General features: G+C 40.3%; 1 non-coding gene across 1 annotated transcript; it reads left to right on the plus strand.

Annotated features, from left to right (window-relative positions):
• Positions 1 to 908: 908 nt before the first annotated feature.
• On the plus strand, positions 909 to 981 carry trnaf-gaa (transfer RNA phenylalanine (anticodon GAA)). The gene has a single exon. It is a non-coding gene; the product is annotated as a tRNA-Phe (tRNA).
• The last annotated feature ends 23,722 nt before the right edge of the window (positions 982 to 24,703 follow it).

The raw sequence follows: 24,703 nt of genomic DNA on the forward strand, positions 1-24,703 counted from the left end.
ACAAGGCCTATATGACGCAAAGCACAAGTCTGCCATTCAAATTACTTAAAGTGAAGAGAGTCATAATCAGCACAATGTAATTACATTGACTAAATACCTGTTCAAGGATATTTCAACTCTAATAATGCTGGATAGTTTAATGAATAATTATGCATCATATTTTAATTTTGATATAAATTAAATCTAATTCTGCAATGTAATTAACCACTTTACATTTCTCTGTCAGGTAGGCTAAATGTAGTAGTGTTTTCCTCTATGGGTGCTTTGGGGGCTTTCTATAAGTTATTTTGGGGTAAATGGTTCAAGAGAAAGCTGCAAGCAGCAATACAGCCAAGCAAGCTTTCAGAGGTCCACGCAGTGAATAATATGCCATCGTCAACCAGTATGGCAAGTGTTAGTAGTGTAGTAGTATTGAATGTTAGTAGTGTAGTAGTATTGATTGTTAGTAGTGTGTAAGCCATTTTAACACAACCAGCGTTATATGGTGACCAAATGGCGCCATCTTGTGTCCAAACTTAGCTAGTTATGTTTACTCTAGCTGAACACGGCTAAATGTCAAGACAGGAGTTTGTATTTCTCCACTGCTATTCTCCACTGGCTTTGCTGCTTCGTTGCAGATAGCTATGTTTTTCATCTTTGTCGTATCGCTTTTTCTTCGAAAGCCAGGGTCCTGTTGGAAAAGAAACCTTTGTCGGTTTCCACCATGGATGTATTAAGAGAACGGTGTCCACACTTCAAGAGGATCGTTACACAGAGTTGTGTAGCTAACGTTAGCTAGCTAGGTCCGGCTAGCTAAGTTGACGTTAGCTCTTGGGAGAAAACATACATTCAACATTACAGAAAGTTCGGTCTACAACTATCTTTAAAGTATTTATATATGAATTTATCGAGTCTTGAGGTTTATGTGCGCCGAAATAGCTCAGTTGGGAGAGCGTTAGACTGAAGATCTAAAGGTCCCTGGTTCGATCCCGGGTTTCGGCAGCAAATGTGGATATTTTCGTTTTTAATAACGTCACGTTACGCCATTTTCAAACACCATTGCTAATACACAACTGATAGGAATACATTCACCCAAACCACTGATCTTCTGGGTGTAAAGTAAACATGCATACTAGGCTACTTGTTATGGTGTTGCATAAACAAAAATATTTAAAGATAAGTTTAACAAAGATGTTTTAAAATTATAATTAGGTGATATGATTTTTATAATTGCATTACATAGTACAGGTTTTGAATGCAAGCAAACAAAACTATTACATAAATAGTGGAATGAAAAATAGGCTTACAGCATTTCCATCTGAAACGTGGTTGAGTAGAAGTACAACGCAGAAAATACTCAGGTAGGCCAGGGTTAGATTTGGGCTAAAACGTAGCGTCCAGGATGGACGTTACATAACGTTAAGTTAAAAAAAAGTAGGCCTACAGCATTTCCATCTCAAACGTAATTGAGGGTTAGGGTAAATGTAAATGTTGGCCTGACAAATACAGTTAGAATACAGCCATTTCCAGAACATAGATGTGCTATAGATTGTATCAGGGTATGTAAGGAGGCTAAGTAAATACAGTTTTATTTCTATAGCACCTTTCAAAACCTAGGTTACAAAGTTCTTTAAAAAAGATAAAAGGTTAAAAGAACAAAAGACATGTACAACAAAAACAATATAACAGCACCAACATTACAACAGATGTCCCTACAACAGCTATAGTAAAAGAAAACAGTTCACACTAATTTACACCAGGAGGCAGTGTTGTTCAATAAATCATAAAACTGGAGGGCTTCAATTAAACCCTTGTGTTGTCTGTCAACCTTGAAAAAATAAAAATTTTCGACGTTTTTGATGCCTTTTTTTGATGCCTGCTTGTTTTTGCTTTATCCAACGTTTTAAATTGTTAAATTTTTCTTCTACACATTTTCAGTGCTTATTTCTACGTCCCATATTTTCTGATATAAAACTAAAATTTTAAACAGGTCAATGTCACCTGAAGTCAACACAATGGTTCCCATGGCATCAAAATTTCACTTTATGAGTTTTTATTAACATTAATGTGAGTTCCCCCAGCCTGCCTATGGTCCCCCAGTGGCTAGAAATGGCGATAGGTGTAAACCGAGCCCTGGGTATCCTGCTCTGCCTTTCAGAAAATGAAAGCTCAAATGGGCCGATCTGGAATCTGCTCCTTATGACCTCATAATGGTCTGTTTCTCGTAGTATTTTCAAACTAAATGAGACTAGCTCGCCCCTCCCTCCTCCTCATCCCACCCCCTCTCCCTCCCTTTCGTGTTTCAGCAAACTAATTAAGCGCCCTAAACTGGACGGCCTGGTTTGTATTTTATCTTCTACTCTGCTTAGTTATCCCATTGTCTTGTTGGTTCAAAGGAAACATCATTGCGACATTTTTATAGATACTCAAAGAGTATGATGTCATAGTTCAATTCAATTCAATTTTATTTATAGTATCAAATCATAACAAAAGTTATCTCGAGACACTTTACAGATAGAGTAGGTCTAGACCACACTCTATAAATTCCAAAACCCCAACAATTACAGTAATTCCCTCAAGAGCAATCATTAGTAGTGGCTATTGCGACAGTGGCAAGAAAAAACTCTCTTTTAGGAAGAAACCTCGGCAGACCCAGACTCTTGGTAGGCGGTGTCTGACGGGCCGGTTGGGGGCGTGATGAACAGTGGTGATAACAGTCACATTAGAAGTCACATTGACTTCGAAGGTTATCGTGGAAGTTCATGTCATAGCAGGGCACATCGTGTCATACTGAGTAGTGCAGTCTCCTATACCGGATCCTGACTACTCTGTGCGTATGAACATCACAGCAGGGGGCGTTGCGGGATGTAACGTGGGCGCTGCAGAGCACGGGTGGAGGCTGCGGATGCAGCAGGACGCAGCAGGATGCAGCCGGGAAATGCAGAGAATCGCAGAGCATAGCTCTGCGAAGAAGAAATATAAGGACTCCGGGAGTAAACTCCCCAGAGCTAGATTAGTAACAAGCATTTCTGGGACAGGATGCATACAAAAGTAACAAGTAGAGATGAGAGAGCAGCTCAGTGTGTCTTAGGGAGGAACAGCCTCCCCGGCAGTCTAGAATTGTAATAGCATAACTTAAGAGAGGCAGGTTAAAGAGAGGTGCCTGGTCGGGCTAGAACTCCCCCAACCGGATCGGGCTGTACTGGCCTGCCTCCCTCTACTCTCGCTCGATTATTAATTATACAGTATAGAAAAAACTGATGACTACGAGGAGAAGCAGTGGGCGGGTTAGGTGGGCGCTTCAACTCCTCGTCCCCTAACTATAAGCTTTATCAAAGAGGAGGGTTTTCAGTTTACTCCTAAATGTGGTAACGGTGTCTGCCTCTCGAACCCCGACTGGGAGCTGGTTCCATAATACTGGAGCCTGATAGCTGAAGGCCCTGGCCCCAGTCTACTTCCAGAGACTCTAGGAACCATAAGTAGCCCCGCATTCTGGGAGCGCAGTGCTCTAGTGGGACAATAAGGTACTATGAGCTCTTCTAAGTATGATGGTGCTTGACCATTTAGAGCTTTGTAAGTCAGGAGGAGGATTTTAAATTCAATCCTATATTTCACTGGAAGCCAATGCAGAGAAGCTAATACAGGAGAAATATGATCTCTTCTCTTAGTTCTCGTCAGAACACGTGCTGCAGCATTCTGGATCAGTTGGAGAGTCTTAATGGACTTATTTGGGCAACCTGATAATAAGGAATTGCAGTAATCTAGTCTAGAAGTAACGAATGCATGGACTAGTTTTTCAGCATCGTTTTGAGACAGGATATTCCTAATTTTGGCAATGTTACGAAGATGGAAAAAGGCTATTCTTGAGGTTTGTTTTAAGTGGGCGTTGAAGGATATATCCTGATCAAAAATAACTCCTAGATTTCTGACAGCAGTGCTGGAGGCCAGGGTAATACCATCCAGAGTAACTATATCTTTCGAAAACGAAGTTCGGCGGTGCGTTGGTCCTATCACAATAACTTCAGTTTTGTCTGAGTTTAACATCAGGAAATTGTGGGTCATCCAGGATTTTATATCCTCAATACACGTTTGAAGTCTTGCTAACTGACCACTTTCATCTGGCTTAATTGACAGATATAATTATGGGTATCGCTGCGTAACAGTGATAGTTAATCGAGTGTTTCCTAATAATATTACCTAGAGGAAGCATATATAAGGAAAATAGAATTGGTCCAAGCACTGAGCCTTGAGGAACGCCATGGCTAACTTTAGCGTGCTTGGAGGGTTTATCATTAACATTAACAAACTGGGATTGTTCAGAGAAATAGGACTTAAACCAGCTTAGTGCGATTCCTTTAATGCCAACTAAGTTTTCCAGTCTCTGTAACAGGATAGTATGGTCAATAGTGTCAAATGCAGCACTAAGATCTAGTAGAACAAGAATGGAGACAAGTCCTTTGTCTGCAGCAGTTAGAAGGTCGTTAGTAATTTTCACCAGTGCCGTCTCTGTGCTATGATTCTTTCTAAATCCTGATTGAAAATCATCAAATAGACTGTTGCTATGTAGAAAATCACATAACTGATTAGCAACCACCTTCTCAAGGATCTTGGATAGAAAGGGAAGGTTAGATATAGGTCTATAGTTTGCTAAGACCTCAGGATCTAGGGTGGGTTTTTTTCAGAAGAGGTTTTATCACAGCAATTTTAAATGACTGCGGTACATAACCTGTTAGTAAGGACATGTTGATCATATCTAATAATGAAGTGTTTACCACGGGTAACGCTTCTTTGAGTAGCCTCGTTGGGATGGGGTCTAAGAGACAGGTAGACGGCTTTAGCTGAGGATATCTTTAACATTAATTGTTGAAGGTCTATAGGATAAAAGCAGTCCAAGTATATGTCGGGAGTCGCCGTTCTTTCTAGCGGTCCTGCATTTAAAGATGAACTGTTAGAAGTTAAGGGCAAAAGGTGATGAATTTTATCTCTAATTGTTATAATTTTATCATTAAAGAAGCTCATGAAGTCATCACTACTCAGAGCTAGAGGAATAGATGGCTCAGTAGAGCTGTGGCTATCTGTCAGCCTGGCTACAGTGCTGAAAAGAAACCTTGGGTTGTTCTTGTTTTCTTCTATTAATGATGAGTAATAGTCTGATCTGGCCTTTCTTAGGGCCTTCCTATAGGTTTTCAGACTGTCTTGCCATTCCAAACGGGATTCCTCCACTTTGGTGGAGCGCCACTTACTTCGATGTTTCGTAAGATTTGTTTTAATTTGCGAGTTTGGGAGTTATACCAAGGAGCTAATTTCCTTTGCTTTATCGTCTTCTTTTTTTTGACAGAGTCTAAGGTCGTCCGTAGGCAAGTCGTAGCACCGTCTACAAATGTATCAATTTGAGAGGGACTGAGGTTAACATAGAGGTCCTCTGTTATGTTAAGGCACGACATAGACTGGAATGCTGTAGGAATATTTTCCTTAAATTTAGCTATAGCACTGTCAGATAGGCATCTAGTGTAGAAGCTGCTATCTGGTTTAGTATGGTCAGGTAGCAAGAATTCAAAAGTAATTAAAAAATGATCTGATAATACCAGATTCTGCGGAAATATTATTAAATCCTCAATTTCAATACCATATGCCAGCACAAGGTCGAGGGTGTGGTTAAAACAGTGCGTCGCCTTGTGCACACTCTGACTGAAACCGATTGAATCCAGTAATGAGTTGAAAGCAGTAGTAAGGCTATTGCTGTCAACGTCCACATGGATATTAAAATCACCAACAATATAGTGTGACTAACTAAAATGGTAAATGCTGGGAATTCACAACCACGCACTACTTCTGAATAAATAGTTTGTGGTTTGGACAGTGTGTGTGTGTGTGTGTGTATGTGTGTGTGTGTGTGTGTGTGTGTGTGTGTATGTACAAAGCCCAAATGAAGGCAAACATATTTCCAAAACAGCTTCACAATAACCAAGACCAAACTGTATTATTATATAGCTTGCTATCATTTCCATATTTCATATTTTGCACCCCATTGTGCAGTAACTCTCTCTCTCTATTCTCACTCTCTCCCTCCCTCTCTCTCTCATTACTTCCTTAAACAAGGGAGGTGTTTTTACACCATGACTGGTTTTATAATTATCAAATCTTGCACACTTGTTAAGATCATTTGTCTACCTTTCACAACACAACTTTAATCATAATCTAAACATTAGTTTCAGTAGAAATGCTATTCCAGGACCTCCTCACTCTGGTATGGCCTGCTCTCCATCTACCGCATGTGCCTGTGTATTTTGACCTTTGAACACAGTAAATGTTATCTATCTCTGTCCATTCACCATCGTTTATCTTTCTGTATTTTAATTCTTCCCAGACCTGTTTGCATGTGACAGTCCTCCAAACCTTTTGCAGGGAAGACTGAATCTGGTGCACTCCTAACATGAAACGTGGCGTGTTAGTTTTGTGTATGTGTCGTTGTGTTTGTGAAGCAGACAAAAGGAGAGGCTGTGTTTGAACTTGTCTTTGATTTGCAGAAATTGTTTACATCTATTGTTTTATATTTAACACTACAGGTTTTTTTCTCAGAAGATGAAAAGTTATGCAACCTTCATAAACAGGATGTTGTTTCTTTGTGTTTGTGTATGTTTTTTCATGAAAAATGTCAAATTCATAATGCAACACAGTTGTTTTATATCAGAAAATATGTCAAACCAGTCAGAGTCCTGCCATCTTCAGAAGTTTTCTGATGACTCTGCGGTAGTGGAGAACTTTGTCACATGGTGCGAGGACAATTATTTGCAGCCCTGTGACAAAAACAAAGGAGCTGGTAGTGGATTGAGAAGGTGGAAGGCACTGGTGACCCCTGTCTCCATCCAAGGTGTCAGTGTGGAAATAGTGGAGGACTGGATTAAGAACTGGAGTACTTTACAGGAGGCTAAGGTCCTTCAACATCTGTCAGAAGATGCTGAGGATGTTTTATGAGTCTGTGGTGACTAGTGCTCTCCTGTATGCTGTTGCATGCTGGGGCAGCAGGCTGAGAGTGGCAGCATGGTGGCCCTATGGTTAGCACTGTGGCCTCATAGCAAGAAGGTTCTGTGTTCAAATCCAGGTAGTTCCGGGGCCTTTCTGTGTGGAGTTTGCATGTTCTCCCCATGTTTGCATGGGTTTCCTCCGGGTGCTCCAGTTTCCCCCACCATCAAAAACATGTACTAGGTTCTCCAGGCAGTGCCCTTGATCAAGGCACTGGCTCAGATCTGGAGTTGGTCCCCAGGTGCTGTCATTGCCTGCTCCCTTGAGGGATGGGTTAAATGCAGAGAATGTATTTTGCTACGTGTATGTGACAAATAAAGTACCTTTACACTACACTACAACACAACACTCAACAAACTAATACAGAAGATGTTCTTGGTGTGGCTCTGGACTCCTTAAAGACAGTGTCAGAGAGGAGGATGCTGTCCAAAATACACTTCACACTACACTTCATCCTGGACAACTCCTCCCATCCACTCCACAATACACTGGTCAGACTGAGAAGCACCTTCAGCGACAGACTCAGACACCCACGCTGCAGCACAGAGCGCCATAGGAGGGTGATCCTGCCTGTGGCCATCAAACTATATAACTCCTCCCTCTGAGTGTCACACGTTTAGAGTTAAAACTGGTCTCACAGCACGCATCTCCACATCACATCTCAATATTCTTGGACAATTATGTACAACAATTAGTGCAATAATTATCATCTAGAATCACATTAAGGGCCAGACATGTATTTATAAATATTTTTATACTGCATTATTGCATGTCTCATATAGCTTTCTCCCTTAGAGCTTGTCTAAAAAAGCACCACCAAAGGTCAGAAAAATGGGCAAAAACGTTGGAAAAAGTGCCTATAGCATTGAAAAAAGCACCAAAAATGGGTCAAAATTTATTGTGAACCTATATTGAAATAACAAAGGGACGGATTTGGCCCTCGGGCCTTGAGTTTGACACGTGATCTACATGAACAAAGGTGTTATTTATTTATTCACTGCTGCAACTTATATTCACACTGTACTTATTTATGTTCGTACTGTACACTGCACTACAATAGAATTTATGCAATCCATTGAAACAATCTTTTTAACCTAATCTTACAACGTTTTTATTTACGTCTTATTGTAGATATGTTACTTTATTTACTTTATATACTTATTGACTTGCTCTTTTCTTACTCTTATTTGACAACTAAATAATTTACCTGTGGGGATCAATAAAGTATTCTGATTCTGAAGGAGTATGCTGCAAAAAGAAGTGTAATGTTGTATTATTCAGAATAATGTTGACTAGCATATCCAGTTCAGTGTTAATAATTAGCTAACATGCAGGCGTTGAAGGACTAGATTGTCTATACAAAACATTTTTGCTATTCGTCAAAGTATAACTCCTCATATGTAACTGTAAGCTTATTATGTAACAGACTGTGACCATAGAATGAAGCAGTGATTGCAAAAGTCTTGCAATTATCCCAAACCACGTTGTTCTTTAACAACCCAGCAAAACCTGAAAACAAAATGCATGTTTTGTGGTACTGTAACCCATAATTATTTGACTGTTGTATTGACAATTAAGGATAAAGTCATGTGATCTGGTCTTTGGTAACTGCATCACTTGGATTTAGTGGTAAAGTTGTTTTAAAAATCATTTGTGAGTTTAATGACAAATGACACATGTGGGATTCATGATTCAGATACACCTCACCTGTTCAACATCATTTTGAGTCTTTGTGGTCAGGCAGAGATTTAAGAGAGTGTGTGAGTGCGTACGATTTTTTTTCATAGTGTATATCTGAACAACATGGAGAATGGGGCTTCCATTGTGTGCACACTACTTATTCCCACTAACAATCCCGCAGTGCTCCGCATTTTATATTTGACACCTGTTTGTCCAGTCATATGATTTATACGAAGATAAGAAGACTCAAATGTTGTAGACTAAGCGGTTATGTTGAGTTTGTACGTCAGCACTGCAGGGAGAGAACAGGATGAGCGCCTTTGTTTTGCTGTACAGATACTCAAAAGACGCCCACTTCCTGTATTTACCCAGCCCCCTCCCAAGTGCACTTCCTCTTTTCAAACCTCAGATTGCACTTCTGTAGCCTTTACTGTGCTGCCCTAAACATGTCATTTGGCCATTTAACATGGGTAGGAAACAGGATGACTGGCGCCCCACAGGAACTTATGACCTGAAGTGAGGAAAAAGTGAGAGACGGGCACAGAAGATATTGTTGCTTTCAAAAGTGCTGTCATCAAGTGCAGACAGTGGTTTCTTTGTTAGTTACAGGCCTGGTGCCAAATACACAAAAAATAGTCTGATCCCTTGATGTCAGAAAGGAATCAGGCCTCTCTACCTGTTCCAGTCCCACCTGTCCCAGACAGCTTACAATCATCTCCTGCTTTTCTGCATTCAACAGCTCCCCTACATTTTCCCGTGTTATTACTGACTCATTTAAGAAAGTGTCCCCCATTGTTTTTTGTAGAATATTTGAAGAGTTCGAATCTATGGAGATGTTCTTCACAGATTTTAATCCACACTCCATCTTGGAAAAGCATGTATCTACTGTATGTGGTTTGCCATATCTTACTGTGTAGTTGTGACCTAAATTCTGTCTTACATGATGGCCAAAAACAGCAATTTGGTTTATTTTACAAACCACAGGAAAATATTATGAGGTCCTTCAGGTCTGTGGAATTAGATACATTTGGTCCTTTGTTAAAATACTTGTTTCTTTCTCATATGTGTTAGATAAGAAGGCAGGGGAAGGCATGGGAGATCTTGGTGTTCTTCCAACCATTATTGTCTGTTGTATTCTATTCATCCACGACAGCCACAAAAGTAAATATAATAATCTGTTGTCTGTATGCAGAACTCTGTTTCCCATTTCCCTTTCAATTTTGCTTTCTCTTGAATTTCCCTTTTAAGGAACTAATTTCAGTCTAGTTATCAGCAGAGTGCAGTTCTTGCCATTATTTGAGTGTTTGACCTGAAATGTGAGTGCATAAAGATGTCCTTTGGTAGAAAGCATTTAATGGGTTGTCTCTGCTATCATCTCCTCTCTTGTACATTGAGTACTGCTTTATTTTGACAAACAAATGTCTTTTTATATATTTTTTTATGTTATGAATTGTTTTTAATATCAGGGTGTGCAATCGCAGTTTTGTTGTATTGTTGTCTTGCACAGCAGTATAATGGCAATAATGTTTTATCTTATTTCATCTCTTCTCTTTCCAGTTGTTGATGTACAGCAGTGTAATGCTATCCAGGGAGACACATGTCACAATTGAAGTGGACTCTTCACTGAGAAGGGATTGCAGTACGAGGCCTTCTATATGAGGGTAAGAATTCCCATTGACCAGCTCATTGGAAAGTCTCTATTTATAGCATGGAAATGAACCTTCAAAGAGTGCTGGCATGAGGGGTTTCTGCAATGTGTCTGGGGGATATAGCGCGTTCCATTTGTACTCGGAACTCAGATTTTCCCGAGGTCAAAGTCGGAAACACGCCCCCTAACCTCGGATTTCCGAGCTTGGAAATCAGTCAACCAACCACCAAGTACCCCGATCTCAAAATATAACATGGCTGCTCTGTGCATTAACAGTTGTGAAAGCTGTAGTAACATACAGTTATAAACACTTCTGTGTTATTTGTGTCTCTCTAAATCAATCGTACGCGCAGCTCTGTCCATATTCTATCTGTGGACAATTTTGTTACGCTGTTTGTATGCACAGCATTAAACTGGCATTGCTAACAATGGCTAACCTGGCTAGACCTAATGAAAACAATGAAAATCCAAGTTTTAAAATGACGTGTTTGCTCAGATCAGTAGGGCACAGGGTGTTGGCAGTGTGCATGTGCACATCTTCATGAGACAGTCACAGAAAGAGTCTTACGCAGCACTTACTCCAGCAAAAAGACAATTATTTTCCAAGCCCTCACAGTACTGCACATAAACTGACAGCACACAGATACATGGTTGATTCCTCTAAGTCCTCTGATGATAGGGAACCTGGTCCAGCCAAAGCCCTATGAGACTCACAGGGGTGTCATCTGTTAAACACCTGTGGCCAGCAGGGAGTCATGTTTGGCATCGCCTTTGTCAGGTGACATTAAGTGTGGTAGGACTGTCAGCTCAGCAGATATGAGGTTTTATAAACACCAGGAGATCTTTGCAAGCCTACCAATCATCCTCCTCCCTGTGTGTGTTTATGTAGACCTAATGTTGTGTATTCATCTGCCCTGCCCGCTGTTTACACATATAAGACAGTTTCTTGAGCCAGGGAAAGAAGGAGAGAGTTGGCTCAGTTATGTTTGGCATTAAGCATTTGACTGCACTGCTGCAGTAGTAGCAATGTCTGCAATGAAACACAGCGACAGGCACTAGACTGCACTAGTTAATAAGTTGTTATATTAGTTTGTTAATATCTCAGTCCCCCTGCAAACATTTGTATGCTTCTATTTTTAACTGGCAAAACATCAATTCCAGCCAGTGAAATTCCTGCACTTTTTGCTTCTATTAACATTTTGACTCTGAACTAGATGTTGATCCATCTCTTTTGAAATAAGTATCCTCTCCTAAGATCGCTAATTGACAGCAGCGATGCCCCAATTATCAGGATAATTGTCAGACCCTCGAGGTCTTTTCGTCCGTCGCACGTGTCGGAACATGTCGGTGTGAGATGAGATCATTTTAATCTATTCTTACCGTTTCTCTCGGGAGCCTCAAAAAGAGCCCATTGGGTCAGTATTATTATCTCTGTGAACTTATTCCATCTTTCTCTCACTGGCGCACACGCACATAGTAGTACACAGGCATATTGATCATGTAGGGTGCTCTGTGGTGTTAAGTGGCTTGCTGGATCCATTGAGCCATCACACGTAAGAGTTTGCCTGGTGTAAGATTACCACGTCCCTGCGTATCAGAACACAAGGTGAAATGGGTTATGTTGAATAAGTGAAGCACTCAGGCCCCGAGGAGCCCTGTTACAGAGACACACATTATCATGTAACACCTGCAGCACCACAGCTACTACTGCCAGTCTAAAAAGCCTTTGTGCATTTGACCAGTTGTGATATAAACATATGAAAACATTTGGGGCTACTCGGAAATGCATTGCAACAAAAAAAATGAATTGTTTCATTTTATACGTTTTAGGTTAGAATATGTTACTTAGAAGCACTATTATAATGGTTATGTCCCTTGAAGAATATGCCGGCACAGAAGAAATGAGTTTTACATAACAGGGAGAAAAATAAACCTCCCATGGAACAGGTCTCTGAACCCACCTGCCTTTGTTAGAGAGCTCACAGTGAAGACAATGAGGATGGAGATGAGATATGACAGGGGTCCCAAGCTGAACTCAAACCCAGTATATCACAGGTGTATAATGTGATGGACTCTTAAAAAGTTATTGTCTGTTCATGCCACTGTAGTACAATAGGTTTATTAGCCCAGTTCATAATCATTATCTTCAAGCATTTCAGCATTAGACAACCTTACATATCTTACACGTAATTATCCCATTCAAAGAACCTCTCACCCTCCACTGTAGAAACAATAAATATTACTCAGCCCCTGCGGCAGCTCTGTCTTTATTCTTCTCTCTTAAGCCAAGTCTGTGAAGAGTCAATGGTTTCCCTTAGTGTGTTTGCCTGGAGCTGTGCAGATCTACCGTGCAGACATAGATTGGTTTTCCTGAATCTTATGCAAGCAGAAGATCTCTGTGTGGCACATGTCAACAGTGTCGCTGACCCTTCGTTTCTGCTTACGTTTCTGTTCCTATGTTTTCTTCCTTGTGGCGGTGCTTGCTAAGCTCTGCTGACACACAGAGAGATAGATAAATGGCTGATAGAGCTGTTCATGCACACACTGCACACACACACACACAAACACACACACACACACACACACTCACTCACTCACTCACTCACTCACTCACTCACACACACACACACACACACACACACACACACACTGTGTTTTATTTATTGTCTTCTAAAGTAAGGAGAAGTTGAGTGCTGGCTTTGGCTGGTGACAGGATATCTGACATCTCCCTTTTCACTTTCATCATATGCAAGAGAGACTTGAAGGAACTCTGTGGGTCTGAGTGTGCTCATTGGAAGGAAGGCGTGGCATGGAGAGAATGAAAAAGGAAGATACACTGACTTAAAGATTAGAAGTCCCATTAACGTGAACACCATATCCCAGTAACGCCTTGAGGGAATTTCTTTACATTTGGCACAAACGTTAACGTGGGAAAACCCTGACGAACTTCCGGCAAATTAAAGATTTGCTCTGCAAGTCAGTCTGGCCAAGAGCCCATTCAAGCCCATTTCCAATTTTTCCAAATCGACGCACCAATCACAACCGTTGAGGCGGGCTTTACACGATGACGATAGCGCAGCGACGTTGAGCAGCTTCTTGTTTACATTCAACAGGACGGCTACCGAAGCGCAGCAACCCGTTGATGCCGCTGTCGCTGCTATGTCACCCAGATCATTGGTCTGATTGGTTGAAGGACTATCCAATGCGCCCAAAGGCATTAGAGGGATGTTGATGCCCCTTTGGAAAGGAGCTTGGTCTGGTGTCAACCAGGCTACACAAACGTCAAACAAAGGAGGAATTAGTGAGATTTTAGAAGTCAAAGCTCAAGTTGACCTCACAAAATGCTTTTTGGCCATAACCCTAATTCCTACGCTAATTATGACATTTCACACAAATGTCTAAAAGGATAAAGTGATGAAGTGATGACATTTCTTATCCAAAAGATCAATTATTAACTTCACTGTGACATCATAATGGTCTGCAAAAACACTATTCTGGCCCTTATTCAATGCCAAAACTCCATGAAGAGACATTTGATCTGATACTGAATGGGTGACCCTAATCTTGGGTGCCTACCTTGAAAATGATATTGAATATATGAGTCTGGACAGACATGAATCTAAACAGCAACATCCCTGGTTGGCGGAGGCATACAACTGCAAGGCGGTAATTCTAGTTAATATCTGTACAAATCCAACATATCCTAGTGCAGAGGTCTTCAATGTTTTTTAGGCCAAGGGCCGCTCAACTGAAAGAGAGACAGAGCAGAATATACTACATATATTGTATAAAATGCAGTTACATTATTAAACTTGGCCAAATAGATGAAAATGGATGGATCAATATTAATTTATTATTTACACAGCATGTTGTAATGTTAAACATACACATGGAAGGCAAAGTGAGTCCTATGTATGTTTTTGAAAAAAAAAACTTTAAATAAATATCAAAAAATAATTTGGCACCCTCCCTGCAGTAACTCTGAGGACCGTCTAGGGTTCACGGACCCCCTGTTGAAGATCTCTGTCCTAGTGGATCTTAGTCCACAAGGATCATATCATGCATTCACAGTATGGTTCAGTGTTTCCACCAGGGTAGGCTATATGTGTAAGTTCACTGACACTGGATATGAGGTATCTTACTCAGGAGCAAGGATGGAAAATGCTCCAAGAAATATATGGAGAGAAGTGATTGCAATCTCTTAAGGGTTCTGTCTCAACTCCCCCTTCCTTCCGGCCTATATTTAAGCTGTTCTCGTTAAGAGCAAATCTGTCCTCTTATGCTCTGGCACAGGCTATAATTTACTTCTCTTTCTCTCCTACTAAATGGCTGGGCTGTTTTTAGCATTGTCTCTGAAGGTTACTTCCACCATCCCTACCTCCATCTTGCAAGAACTTAGAAGATTTCTGGGTGGCTCCTTTTGCTTTTTTCCTTTTCTAACTTTCCCAGATACTTAACCTTTTGCCCAGGGAGGCCTGTCCCAGTTCCCAGCTCTTTTTTTGGCAGAACTTATTTGTGAAGACTGCGCACCCTATCGACAAGAATAGGTGGGAAATAGGTTAGAAAATCTCCTGACTTCTCATCTATCTCACTTTCATTATCTTATACTAGTTAAGCTCCTGCTGGCATAATTAATGACAGCACAAAAGAAAATGGACGTGGTGCACTGTACATTGGGAGTTTGTGTTGACATATTTCTTCTGGCCACGACCCCTTCTATTTCATCCTGTCTCTTCATTGTTCATTCTGCCCTTCTTTTGTCCGATCCCTCTCTTGATCTCTGGGATTTACTACTGTGGTGGTAGTGGTGGACTCTGGAGTCAGGGTTATGTAACCCTAGGATAATTCCATGGGACAAATTGAGTCAGACAGGCTGAAACTAGAGTACATAGGCCAGAGGTTCAGACACATTCCTACAGATCTGGTTAGAGGAAAGAATACACGTCATATTAGAAGCTGTAAGATTGAGGCTGTGTTAAAGAGAGTGTCTCATGTTAGGGTGCTTTATTTATCTATCTACAACCTTTCTAGACCTTCCTCCTCTTCTCTTTTGGTATGGTTTGTTTTGACAGTGCCCCATGGCTTGTGCATACAAGGACAGATGAGTGGCACCTATGGCAAGTGGCCTACTCTGGCCCAGGTCCCAGGCCTGTCAGGATTCCCATAAAACCCCATCTGTCACTAAGGCTCACTGGGTCTAGTTTCCTTTGGCACCAAAAAGTGACAAAAACAAATGATAGAAGTATTCAAGGTGGAGTGACTGAGCTTTCTCACACGCACATTCATGCTGGCTGCTGTTTGTTACCCAGGATATACGTATCTCATATATGTCAAACCGGCTAAATGAATGTGTTGGCCATCACCTCTAACTCCATTCCCTGATATATTCACAGGCTGGGACTGGGCACCAAGTGATTACACTAACATTTCCAATCCAATTTTGAGTGAGTTTTATATTACAATAATATAATATCCCCAGAACCTCTTACTCCACTTTATGTTGCAGAATTCTCAAAGTACACTCACTGCAAAAACATCCATGCAGGTTCATCATTGAGCCCTATTTGTCTAAAATAAGTGAAAGTAATTAGCCAGTAGGGTGAAACTGTTTCACTGGTATGTAGATTAGTTATCCAATTACCTGTGCGTGATCCATTCAAGCAAGAGTCCATTTTACAACACTGTTTACAAAAGTGAAAGTGAAAAAGTAAAAGAAAAGTGTTATTTGTAGTTAGTTCAGCTGTATACAATGAGATGGGAGGTCTTGAACAGTCCCAGTAGCAGGGTAAATGCTGTCGTGTCCTCCACATCACTAGTGACACAGGACAATGATCTATGTTTCTCTTCACTTTCCCTCTCTCTCTCACCACCATTTACAACGTCATCATTCTGATACTGTCCCAACACACTGCAGCAAAAACCTGCCTTAGTCATTTACCCACAAAATGACCTTAAACTGCAGCCATTACCACAGTACCGCAGAGGCCCATTGCCGCGCAGTCGTCACAATCACAAAATGTCATTAACACATTTGCAATCACCTCCTCCACTTTTTCACCAAAAATGCTTCAGTCTGACTGTGGCATGACTGTTTTCTTGTAGGGAAGTTTGTCAAACCCGCTAGGAACCATTCGTCCTTAACAACCAATCTATCTACTGCTGAGAATTATAACACGTCCTCCACTTGCACTCTGTATTTTCTGTTTTATTGGTAATCTGTAAATGGTCACATTCACTGTACTGTACTTACAAGAGAGCCTAGTCTTTTTTTAGACTGGCCATCAGAGACTTATGAAAATGCTCATAGGAACTGGAAATTATTTCTCCATCAATGTTGGGAAAATGTAGGCCCATGATGTGAGAAAGGGATGTTGTCAAATTTATCTGAAAGCTCTCAAACAAGCATAAAATAATGCACATCAACATTGAGGGATTGATGGTTAAAGTAATTATTATTACACATAACAGAAAGACAAACCTTGTCACAAAACCCAGAAGTCAGGAAGAGAAAAGAATGTTTTTCTGACCGGTGAGACAGACAATGCATCAAAGTTTCCTTAGATCAAGACCATGATTGTCTATTATTATAAAATAATATGATCATGTGTACATCATTGGGCATCTCAATATAAAATATACGTATATTATGTAGGAAGAGCACATGACATCTATCCAGCCTATTCAAGTCTATACCATACACCATGCAACTCCATATGACAGTAGTCGTCTGTTTACATCCAAGTGAGCAGAGTATCAGTAATCATAACTTGAATACATTATAAAATGTTTCATGCAAGTTTACTTCCTGCGTAAATAAACGTGCAAATGTTTAAGCTTATTCCATGTCACTGCTCAGACTCCATTGCAAAAGGTGGAGGTGGGAATTTAGCAAGAAAACATGCAATTGGTTGTAATTGCTGCAAGTAAAATGGACAAATCCATGATTAAATGTGCGCAATGTAGATATAGATGTATGTAGATTTATTGATTTATTCCCCTAAATGTACTTACTCTGTTGTATATTGTTAGTTTTTTTTGTGGTTTGCGTTAAGTAGCTTTCACCCTTCATTCTGCCTCCTTCCTCCCTCTTTTTCACCTTCCTTGACACCATCACACACTGCAGCGCTCGCTGTGCTTGGAAAATTCCACACTGCAGCAAAGAGAGGGGTGGCAGCAGAGAGAGAGAGACGCAGGTGGGATGAGGGAGGGAGGGGATGAGAACATGATGTGTGTCTTGAATATGTTGTAGGAGGAGGAACACATTTACACTTCGATTGTCGCAAACACAATAAGTAAGATATGTAAGATAAGAGAGAGGAAGGGGGGGACGTGCATCTGCAATTAGAAATAAGTGCATATGCAGACGATGAGGGGAAAACATTACACAGCACTATGCATTAAATGATAAACAATTTTTGGAAGATTTTACTTCTACAGCATACTATAAAAATAAAGGACAGTGTTATAACTTAGAGGAGACACAAATAAAAATGTGCTATTTACATATAAGCTATGTAAATATGTTTGAATAGGAAGGAGGCAGGGCTATATTTATGCAGAGAGATGGTGACAAGTGAGAGATTGAAAGCATGCATCTTTTTGGTCAACCTCTGCAGAAACGTGCATCCATCACGCTATGAGAATAAGCAGAAAAGCACTGCAGTGCCCTGATACTACTGCTTAAAGCTGGCTCCCACAAAATCAAAGCAGCAGCTTTAATCCACACCCCCACTGCCAAACATATACTGCTTTTAAATACAAATTATGCTAACAGGACTTAAATTACTCACACATGCTATATATGGAACTGTATGCCATTAACTTTCTTTTGTCTATTCAGACACAAAATTGCTAATTATAAGTTGGTGTATAACCCACAACTACCTGGCACAGGCTGTGTTTTAATGCCCTGAATATATCGTTCAATGCGTTAAAATAGAAACTTAAACATGCAATAACTTATTTTTTGGCCACATTGGTCAGCAGAAACAAGTTGTGAACGCAACATTGACATATCATCACCTGTTAAGATAATATAGCGAACTTGTTAGCAAACAGTTGCTTATTATATTTACACATCCAGTAGTTACATTATCATGTGGAATCGTGTTTCTGGCCACCTGGTGAATTCCCATCCAATACTTATTCTTTTAGCTCTGTTTTTTGTTTCCACCACCTCCTGAGCAGCTAAACACTCCACTATGTTAACCAGTTAGTTGCTAACTTGTCTGTCTGCTGAGCATAGTGTACAGTGGGTTTTTAGAGCTTTTCCACTGAAGACAGCCCCTGCTGTGGCCAAAAACAACACTATGAGAGCCGTGAGAGTGAACGAAAACAGTAAAGTTGTGGGCCGGACAGCTAAACAATCAGTTGAAACTTACTATAAAACTCTGTGCAGTGAGGGGAGCTACAGATTTGAATAAAAGCATTTGATATATTGTTATTATAGAAAATATGGATTGTAATCGCTCTAACTATACTTAATTATTATGTATTCAAAGTAAACATCACAATCCCAAACAGACTATATGGCAATGTCACATTGGAAACACATTCTGGGCCAAGTGCCACAAAACAGACGTCAAAATGTTACAAATCAATCAACCTGCCTTAGGGATCTGTTCCATACAGATAGATTCAAAACAGTTAGCCTAATGCGTTATTGATCAACATTTGCACACGGAACGACAACTGGTTGGAAAGTTAGGGAGAATTGTGAGCAGATGGATGTGCTACTAGCCAGGCGCCATCGTTGTGTAAATGTGTGTGAGTGTATCTGATGAGCAGGTGGCACCTTGTATGGCAGCCTCGGCCACAATGTGTGAATGTGTGTGAATGGTGAATGGTTCCTGTACTATGTAAAAGCGACTGGCCAAATGCTTAATATTTATTATTATTAATATAATTATTATTATTATAACCATAAATCGTGCAAGCGATAAAAAACCATCCTATGCGCCGTCGGCCTGTAAAGACAATTTATTTGTATATTAAAAAAAAAACATCTGACCGGCCACATTTAAAAAAATGGTCCAGCCCCTCTGGCATTTGCCAGAATTGCCAGATGGACAATCTGCCCCTGCTACTAGCACTCATTATATTTAGTCCACATTCTGGACACTTCTATTTATAATGAGGCTAAGTCCTGAGTGCAGTTTAATTCAGTTTCTAGCAGTGGGTTTGGTCTCATTTAATTTGTGGATTGATTTGTGCTGCAGGGAAGTTCAGGTCTGCTTTTTAAGTCAGCACTTTCATGTTTTGTTCAGGGAAATAAATACACTTTTTGTGATGCTACTGCAGGAACAGAGCAGCATCTATGACTCAGATATAAACTGAAAATATGAAGAAAAATATCTGCAGGTTTATGATGTTGAGCTACAAAGGTTTACATGTTCAGGTTTATTTTAATTTTCAGTTTGAGTCATCGTTGTTGAAGTGCGGGTGTGAACCACTTTCAGGTACACTTATAGGTGCAACAAAATAAATCCTTAATATTTAAGAACTGACCACTCGAGCAACTCAAAGTGTGCCAGATAAAAAAAATATATATTTATCTAAATGACTACCTGAATATTATAAGACATTCTTTAGAATGTGAGCCTATGTTATGTTGCAAGTTGAAATCAGATCCAAAAAAGAAATGTTGAAATCCAATTGTGGAGCAATTTGTGTGTTTATTTTCATAATGGAAGTTGTGCTCTGCCTCTAGTTTACTGCTGTGAATTATTCAAACTTCAGTCGTTCTCTGAAACTTAAACAGCCAAGCTCATGTTACAGTTAACCTCCACAAACCAATCTTATCAGTCTGTCTACCTTTTTTCAGAAATGCTCAGTCTGTTAGGAAAATGGTTTTATTAGATATTGATGTCATTGTGTCTTTCTGCATGGCCTCTGATTAATGTCTGGAGTCTAGACTGGGCCACACTTGGGTCTCTCACATATTGTCAGTGTAGAGAAGTCTAAGCAAAGCAGTGTGCTATGCAGGCTATTGTAGGCAATCATACTTTAACTTGTTTACGTTTACCCTGATGTGAAACTAATAAGCATGCAGCTCTGGATCACATACACATACTGTATCTCAATAGCAGTTCTAAGTAATGTACTACTAGGAACTTGACGTCAGCTCCTCCTTTGGACCAGAAATTGTATTTTGGGGAATGCATGATAGCTCTCACAGCAACCCCCCTATAACTCTTTCCTGTCAGCAGGCCCTGGGAACGCATGAAGCCAGACCTCTTTCTTCCTCCTAACTCACACCAGAAAACTCTGGCATGACATTTTCAAATATATTGCTGATGTGACTGATATTGGCAGTGAGTCAACAAAACCATCTGGGCAGTGTATTAAGCAACTCATTAAAAGGTCTCAGCTAAGGAACAGTGGCTGCATAGGGCGCCAGGTTTATGCACAGCAAGTTTAGAACAAAGCTCTCCACCCTGATCTCGTACACTGACCTGTCTCACTGCTGTTGATGAATATCCACTTTCTCAGAACAGAGAGTGCAGCAGCAGAGTCAATAGCTGCCTAGTCTGAAGTGCTTCCGAGAGTGGGAGATATCGATGGTTTCTCACCATGATAGCACTAATCAGTGGTATTGAAGTATTGACTGGTCAGGGCGCTGATTTAAAACAATTGCAACTGGTGTGGTGTTTGGGTTTGTCTACAGTAAGTTGGTACCATAGTGAAAGCTGTGGTGGATATTAATGATCCACATGGCAAAACAGCCTGAGTAAAGTTCAACGCTTTGTGAGTTGTTCTGAAAGCTGACTATAATCCAGACCTCGCCTGTCTGCATAAACCAATGCCAAAGTATCTGTGTGGGAGTGGAGACGAGGAGGCTAACACAATGTCCCATGCTGGAATACAACAAGGTTTTATGGCTGAGTCAGTATTTCAAAACTCTCATTTACATTTGTCTTTATTTGCTCAGACAAAGCACCTAACAAACACTGAAATGCTTTAGGACTTTAGTAACATTACCATAGTCATCCAATAGCTGTTTGCTTACATCAAAACACAACTGCTTATTAGTTTTTTAGCAGCAGTCTGACAAAGTAAAGCGCAGCTACATTCAAGCACCATTTTTGTCTGGTGCGGCAAGTTAATGTGCTCATCCCACATTGGTAACAAATAAGATCCTCATTTCATTTCCATTGAGTTGTTAATCAATAATTAGCAGAATTTAAGCTTTGTGCACCGTGTTGTGACAGATATACACAGTGCACCAGATACCTACAACACAACAAATACTGTTTTTACCATTGGGAATCTGATTGTCTTAGACTAACTTTATGCTAGTAATCACAGTATACCGTAATTGCAATAACCTTTCTTCTCAGTGTGCACAAGGCCGTAGCTGCCTGTCTACGTGGAGGTACTTTACATTCTTGACTCATAACCTCTGTAATTCTTAATACCATGGTACAAACCTAACCATGGACAGCGCTGCATGTCATAAGACAACAAGTGTTTGTTTGAAGTTAATTTACCATGAATCGAGTGCATTTCTGTTTACTGTATGCTGCAGACCATTTATCAAAGTATGACCTAGTTATAATTTTTTTGTATTTCCAAAGCAGTTGGTTACATTCCAGAAAGGTATAAAAAATACTGAAAGAGACTTGAAACCTGCATGAGATACACTGTAGTCAGTCTATCAAAGTTAACATTTCATTTATTCAGTTTTTTTAAGTTATTGAGGTCTTTACCTGATGAAGGTCAAAGATTGAGATCAAAGTTAAATTATCTTTGGAGTGTTTTGGTGGCTTAGTGTTCTAAGGCCACCTTCACATTGGCACTTGCAATCAGCTCCAATACGACTACGAAACGACCGGAAGTCATTCATTTCCTATGGAGATTCGCAGACCGCATGCGATTGGGTCCGAACGAGTGCGGTGCGAAAACAATTGGGTCTGTTGGTCATCCGGATGCGTTGAAAAAATTAAACTTGTACGACAGGCAACGGACGGTTCCTATCCGTCAATCCGAGCGGAAGTTAGCGTTGCTATGGTACCGATAAACAAATCTGAATTCTTAACTTTTAATAAAATAAATATTGATTTCATAATGATATGTTGTCATATAATCCTTTTTATTTTCATGATTTCCTAACGTTATTAGGGCAGTTAATACAATTGCTCGCGTTAGCTAATCAACGCTAACTAGTTAGCTAGCTTTCAACGTTGTAGTACAACGTCCACTGGGGGCGCGTTGCGTATTACGGAGCTGATTTCAAGTGCCAGTGTGAAGGTGGCGTAAGACACTGACACTATACATTAATTGCCCCATCGGATCTTTGTTGCATGTCTTTCTCATCTCTGGTATTTGAGACTTGACAGGCAAATGCAAGAAGCAACCAAACACATTTTACTTTTCACAGCTTTTATGTTTGCACATGGTTTGGGTTCCAATTTTATTATTCCAACAATATGTAAAATATGAGCTACATGCTTAAACTAGAGTCTCCTTATTTTGATGGTCAGTATGACATTGGTTGTGTGCGTTTGTGTGCACCCCCTCTGAACAGTCTGTACTCAGGGTCAATATAATGTCATGGGGTTTAGATACAGTCAGGTTGGATACACTTACATAATGCAGCAGGAGCACACAGGACCTATATTCACTTCTTCCTATCTTTCGAACATCTGCACATGCACATACACAGGCTATGCACATACACGTCTAGGTCACATACCGTACTCACTCAGTCACTCACACACACACACACACACACACACACACACACACACACACACACACACACACACCCCACTGATATGTGAGGGAACTCCAAAAGCCCTTACATCTGCAGACTGAAAACAAAAACACGCTCTCAATGTCCAGCCAAGGGAGTCTTGATTCTGAATTTTAACAGATGATGTTTACCCCCACGTTTCCTGGAAAAAGAAAACGGGTTTAAATTTGACAGTAAGCCATTGCACACTGCGGTGAGGACATTCATGGTCATGACCTTGCACCTAAAAAGGATCTTAGATGCACTTTTCAACAGCCACTAGGGAAATTTTGTGTCAGAGCAAAAAACAAGCAAACAAAGCCAGCATTTTATCTCCACCACATTAGTCTAAATTGCAGGGACAAGCAGTACTCTGTGTCCAAGATGCAAGACTGAACCCCTGACTTAATTATTCTTCCACTTTCCACTACATTGTCTTAAGGATATGCAACAACCTTAAAGGAATATTAATATTTAGGCGTTTAGCTACACTGTAGAAAGGGAAATAGAAATTGTAAGTGGCGGTTTTAAAGCTCATGCCCCTTGGTTTAAAAGATTCAACCATGAGTACTTTCATGTGACCCAATGAACTTCAGATTTTAATGGAAGTCCTTGAATGGTAAATGTCCCCATGCTCTGTTTGTTTTGGGCTGAATCTCCAGCATGCACGAGTGCATGTCTGTGCGTGAAAATCTAAACATTATGGTTCTAGATTTTGGCAGTCCTTGGCGCCACGTGACATCCTGCGCAACACGTGGAGTGCAGGAGGAGTGGTTTTGTTATGTAATATAAATTAAACTTTCTTTGCTCACTTGGTACACTTTTGGGTCATATGGAACTCATTGATGCACAGTGAGCTGCAGGGAGAAATGCAGAGCGGCCAGTTTTGTTTTCCTCAACAGTCTCCATCCACCAAGCTTTTCAGGCATGCAAGACTCTGCTGCATGCTCTCTGTCACCACTAAGTTGCATCACATGAAAACAAATATATACCCATTACTTTGTTAATGAGCTGAATGAGTGTTTATTTAACCACCGCAAAACTGTATTTTAGTAAAATTTAGTTTGTACTGTGTTTCGTCCATTTGTTCTGTGGTAGGCCTTCTTTAGTTTGGCCGCGTTGACTGGGTTGAGAAGCACAGTGTTCCTCGGCTTTAAACTTTTTACCACAGTGTTGGTGCTGAATGTTGATTGGCATGTAGTTGATATATACATCAATAAGGGTAAAATATGTTGATTTTCAGGAAAGTAGCCTACGCTCTTTGATTGAAATGCTTCAATTTAGCCTTGTTTTTTTTATATTCATTTGTACAAAAGATGGGACTTTTGAGTTTACATCTTGCTTTGAGTTATCCCTGTATCTCTGTGTGTGTGCATGTGCATCTGTTACTCTCAGGAAACCATATGAGTTCTGCATCCTGCTCCTAAATAGTGGAGGTGTTGACAGCTTGTTGGACTGTGGATACAGTGAGACGTCACAGAACAAGGATTACTGTGGCGACAGGGGAACTTTGTTCAAAGTAATAATAATCTGTGTATAGCAACAGACTTTCTTTCTTCAACTATGAAAGATTTGTATACTTTTTTATTTTATTTGGTGCTGGTTGTTTTAATGTTATTTATATAAAAAGACAAATTAGG

This window comes from Perca flavescens, chromosome 4 (genome assembly GCF_004354835.1).
Source record: "Perca flavescens isolate YP-PL-M2 chromosome 4, PFLA_1.0, whole genome shotgun sequence".
Taxonomy (NCBI): domain Eukaryota; kingdom Metazoa; phylum Chordata; class Actinopteri; order Perciformes; family Percidae; genus Perca; species Perca flavescens.